This window comes from Pseudophryne corroboree, chromosome 2 (assembly GCF_028390025.1).
Source record: "Pseudophryne corroboree isolate aPseCor3 chromosome 2, aPseCor3.hap2, whole genome shotgun sequence".
Lineage (NCBI taxonomy): Eukaryota > Metazoa > Chordata > Amphibia > Anura > Myobatrachidae > Pseudophryne > Pseudophryne corroboree.
In genome coordinates this window covers 980,216,115-980,221,373 of record NC_086445.1, presented here as the reverse complement: position 1 = coordinate 980,221,373, position 5,259 = coordinate 980,216,115, and positions in this window count along the sequence as shown.

Here is a 5,259-nt window from a genome sequence, read left to right as displayed (position 1 = left end):
GAACAAGAAGGGTGCATGCTAGGTGGCTCTCCTGAGCTGCTTAGAGTAAAAGTTTATTTTAGGTTTTTTATTTTCAGTGAGTCCTGCAGGCAACAGGCTCACTGCATCGTGGGACTAAGGGGAGAAGAAACGAACTCACCTGCGTGCAGAGTGGATTGGGTTTCTTAGGCTACTGGACATTAGCTCCAGAGGGACGATCACAGGTTCAGCCTGGATGGGTCCCGGAGCCGCGCCGCCGGCCCCCTTACAGAGCCAGAAGAACGAAGAGGTCCGGTGAAATCGGCGGCAGAAGAAGTTCCTGTCTTCAACTAAGGTAGCGCACAGCACTGCAGCTGTGCGCCATTGCTCTCAGCACACTTCACACTCCGGTCACGGAGGGTGCAGGGCGCTGGGGGGGAGCGCCCTGAGACGCAATAAAAACAGAAATACCTTAGGATGGCAAAAGAAATACATCACATATAGCTCCTGGGCTATATGGATGTATTTAACCCCTGCCAGTTTTCCAGAAAAAAGCGGGAGATAAGGCCGTCGTGAAGGGGCGGAGCCTATCTCCTCAGCACACAAGCGCCATTTTCCCTCACAGTTCCGCTGGAAGGACGGCTCCCTGACTCTCCCCTGCAGTCCCTACAGAATCAGGGTAAAAACGAGAGAGGGGGGGCACTATGGGCAGCTAAATTATAAACAGCAGCTATAAAAGGGAGTAACACTTATATAAGGTTATCCCTATATATATATATATATAGCGCTCTGGTGTGTGCTGGCAAACTCTCCCTCTGTCTCCCCAAAGGGCTAGTGGGGTCCTGTCCTCTATCAGAGCATTCCCTGTGTGTGTGCTGGGTGTCGGTACGATTGTGTCGACATGTATGAGGAGGAAAATGATGTGGAAGCAGAGCAATTGCCTGTATTAGTGATGTCACCCCCTAGGGAGTCGACACCTGACTGGATGGTTGTATTTAAAGAAAACTGTTGACGACATGAGACAGCCGACAAATCAATTAGTGCCTGTCCAGGCGTCTCAGACACCGTCAGGGGCGATAAAACGCCCGTTACCTCAGTGGGTCGACACAGACCCAGACACGGATACTGAGTCCAGTGTCGACGGTGAGGAGACAAACGTAATGTCCAGTAGGGCCACACGTTACATGATCACGGCAATGAAGGAGGCATTGAACATTTCTGACACTACAAGTACCACAAAGAAGGGTATTATGTGGGGAGTGAAAAAACTACCAGTAGCTTTTCCTGAGTCAGATGAATTAAATGAGGTGTGTGATAAAGCGTGGGTTTCCCCCGACAAAAAAGTGCTAATTTCTAATAAATTATTGGCACTATACCCTTTCCCGCCAGAGGTTAGGGCGCGTTGGGAAACACCCCCTAGAGTAGATAAAGCGCTCACACGTTTATCTAAACAAGTAGCGTTACCGTCTCCTGATACGGCCGCCCTCAAAGAACCAGCGGATAGAAGGCTGGAAAATATCCTGAAGGGTATATACACACATACTGGTGTTATACTGCGACCAGCAATCGCATCAGCCTGGATGTGCAGTGCTGGAGTTGCGTGGTCGGATTCCCTGACTGAAAATATTGATACCCTGGATAGGGACAGTATATTACTAACTATAGAGCATTTGAAGGATGCATTACTATATATGCGTGATGCACAGAGGGATATTTGCACCCTGGCATCAAGAGTGAGTGCTATGTCCATTTCTGCCAGAAGAGCGTTATGGACGCGACAGTGGTCAGGGGATGCGGATTCCAAACGACATATGGAAGTATTGCCGTTTAAAGGGGAGGAGTTATTTGGGGCCGGTCTATCGGACCTGGTGGCCACGGCAACGGCCGGAAAGTCCACCTTTTTACCCCAGGTCACCTCTCAGCAGAAAAAGACACCGTCTTTTCAAACTCAGTCCTTTTGTTCCCATAAGTACAGGCGGGCAAAAGGCCACTCATTTCTGCCCCGGGGCAGAGGAAGAGGAAAAAGACTGCACCAGGCAGCCTCTTCCCAGGAGCAGAAGCCCTCCTCTGCTTCTGCCAAGTCTTCAGCATGACGCTGGGGCTTTACAAGCGGACTCGGACACGGTGGGGGCCCGTCTCAAAAATTTCAACGCGCAGTGGGCTCACTCGCAAGTGGACCCCTGGATTCTGCAGGTAGTATCACAGGGGTACAAACTGGAATTCGAGACGTCTCCCCCTCGCCGGTTCCTGAAGTCTGCTCTACCAAAGTCTCCCTCCGACAGGGAGGCAGTTTTGGAAGCCATTCACAAGCTGTATTCCCAGCAGGTGATAATCAAGGTACCTCTCCTACAACAGGGAAAGGGGTATTATTCCACGCTGTTTGTGGTACCGAAGCCGGACGGCTCGGTGAGACCAATTTTAAATCTAAAATCCTTGAACACTTACATAAAGAGGTTCAAATTCAAGATGGAGTCACTCAGAGCAGTGATAGCAAACCTGGAAGAAGGGGACTATATGGTGTCTCTGGACATCAAAGATGCTTATCTCCACGTCCCAATCTACCCTTCTCACCAAGGGTACCTCAGGTTTGTAGTACAAAACTGTCATTATCAGTTTCAGACGCTGCCGTTTGGATTGTCCACGGCACCTCGGGTCTTTACCAAGGTAATGGCCGAAATGATGATTCTTCTTCGAAAAAAAGGCGTTTTAATTATCCCTTACTTGGACGATCTCCTGATAAGGGCAAGGTCCAGGAAACAGTTAGAAGTCGGAGTAGCACTATCTCAGTTAGTGTTACGTCAGCACGGGTGGATTCTAAATATTCCAAAATCGCAGCTGATTCCAACGACACGTCTCCTGTTCCTAGGAATGATTCTGGACACAGTCCAGAAAAAGGTGTTTCTCCCAGAGGAGAAGGCCAGGGAGTTATCCGAGCTAGTCAGGAATCTCCTAAAACCAGGCCAGGTGTCAGTGCATCAGTGCACGAGGGTCCTGGGAAAAATGGTGGCTTCTTACGAAGCGATTCCATTCGGAAGATTCCATGCAAGAACGTTTCAGTGGGATCTTCTGGACAAATGGTCCGGATCGCATCTTCAGATGCATCAGCGGATAACCCTGTCGCCAAGGACAAGGGTGTCTCTTCTGTGGTGGCTGCAGAGTGCTCATCTACTAGAGGGCCGCAGATTCGGCATTCCGGATTGGATCCTGGTGACCACAGATGCCAGCCTGAGAGGCTAAGGAGCAGTCACACAGGGACAAAATTTCCAGGGCTTGTGGTCAAGCATGGAAACATCTCTTCATATAAACATTCTGGAACTAAGGGCCATTTACAATGCCCTAAGTCAAGCAAAACCCCTGCTTCAGGGTCAGGCGGTATTGATCCAATCGGACAACATCACGTCAGTCGCCCACGTAAACAGACAGGGCGGCACGAGAAGCAGGAGGGCGATGGCAGAAGCTGCAAGGATTCTTCGCTGGGCGGAGAATCATGTGATAGCACTGTCAGCAGTGTTCATTCCGGGAGTGGACAACTGGGAAGCGGACTTCCTCAGCAGACACGACCTTCACCCGGGGGAGTGGGGACTTCATCCAGAAGTCTTCCAAGAAATGGTAAACCGTTGGGAAAAACCAAAGGTGGACATGATGGCGTCCCGTCTCAACAAAAAACTAGACAGATATTGCGCCAGGTCAAGGGACCCTCAGGCAATAGCGGTGGACGCTCTGGTAACACCATGGGTGTACCAGTCAGTGTATGTGTTCCTTCCTCTGCCTCTCATACCAAAAGTACTGAGAATCATAAAAAGGAGAGGAGTAAGAACTATACTCGTGGTTCCGGATTGGCCAAGAAGGACTTGGTACCCGGAACTTCAAGAGATGCTCACGGAGGACCCGTGGCCTCTACCTCTAAGAAAGGACCTGCTCCAGCAGGGACCTTGTCTGTTCCAAGACTTACCGCGGCTGCGTTTGACGGCATGGCGGTTGAACGCCGGATCCTGAAGGAAAAAGGCATTCCAGAAGAAGTCATCCCTACCCTAATAATGGCCAGGAAGGATGTAACCGCGAAACATTATCACCGCATTTGGCGAAAATATGTTGCGTGGTGTGAGGCCAAAGAGGCCCCTACAGAGGAATTTCAACTGGGTCGCTTCCTACATTTCCTGCAAACAGGACTGTCTATGGGCCTAAAATTAGGGTCCATTAAGGTTCAAATTTCGGCCCTGTCGTTTTTCTTCCAAAAAGAACTGGCTTCAGTGCCTGAAGTCCAGACGTTTGTCAAAGGGGTACTGCATATACAGCCTCCTTTTGTGCCCCCGGTGGCACCTTGGGATCTCAATGTGGTTTTGGGGTTCCTAAAATCACATTGGTTTGAACCACTCACCACTGTGGAATTAAAATATCTCACATGGAAGGTGGTAATGCTGTTAGCCCTGGCTTCAGCCAGGCGTGTCTCAGAATTGGCGGCTTTATCTTATAAAAGCCCTTACCTGATTTTTCACACGGATAGGGCAGAATTGAGGACTTGTCCTCAATTTCTCCCAAAGGTGGTTTCAGCGTTTCACGTGAACCAGCCTATTGTGGTGCCTGCGGCTACTAGGGACTTGGAGGACTCCAAGTTACTGGACGTAGTCAGGGCCCTGAAAATATATATTTCCAGGACGGCTGGAGTCAGGAAATCTGACTCGCTGTTTATCCTGTATGCACCCAACAAGCTGGGTGCTCCTGCTTCTAAGCAGACGATTGCTCGTTGGATTTGTAGTACAATTCAGCTTGCACATTCTGTGGCAGGCCTGCCACAGCCAAAATCTGTAAAAGCCCATTCCACAAGGAAGGTGGGCTCATCTTGGGCGGCTGCCCGAGGGGTCTCGGCTTTACAACTTTGCCGAGCAGCTACTTGGTCAGGGGCAAACACGTTTGCTAAATTCTACAAATTTGATACCCTGGCTGAGGAGGACCTGGAGTTCTCTCATTCGGTGCTGCAGAGTCATCCGCACTCTCCCGCCCGTTTGGGAGCTTTGGTATAATCCCCATGGTCCTTACGGAGTCCCAGCATCCACTTAGGACGTTAGAGAAAATAAGAATTTACTTACCGATAATTCTATTTCTCATAGTCCGTAGTGGATGCTGGGCGCCCATCCCAAGTGCGGATTGTCTGCAATACTTGTATATAGTTATTGTTACAAAATTCGGGTTATTATTGTTGTGAGCCATCTTTTCAGAGGCTCCTTCGTTTATCATACTGTTAACTGGGTTCAGATCACAGGTTGTACGGTGTGATTGGTGTGGCTGGTATGAGTCTTACCC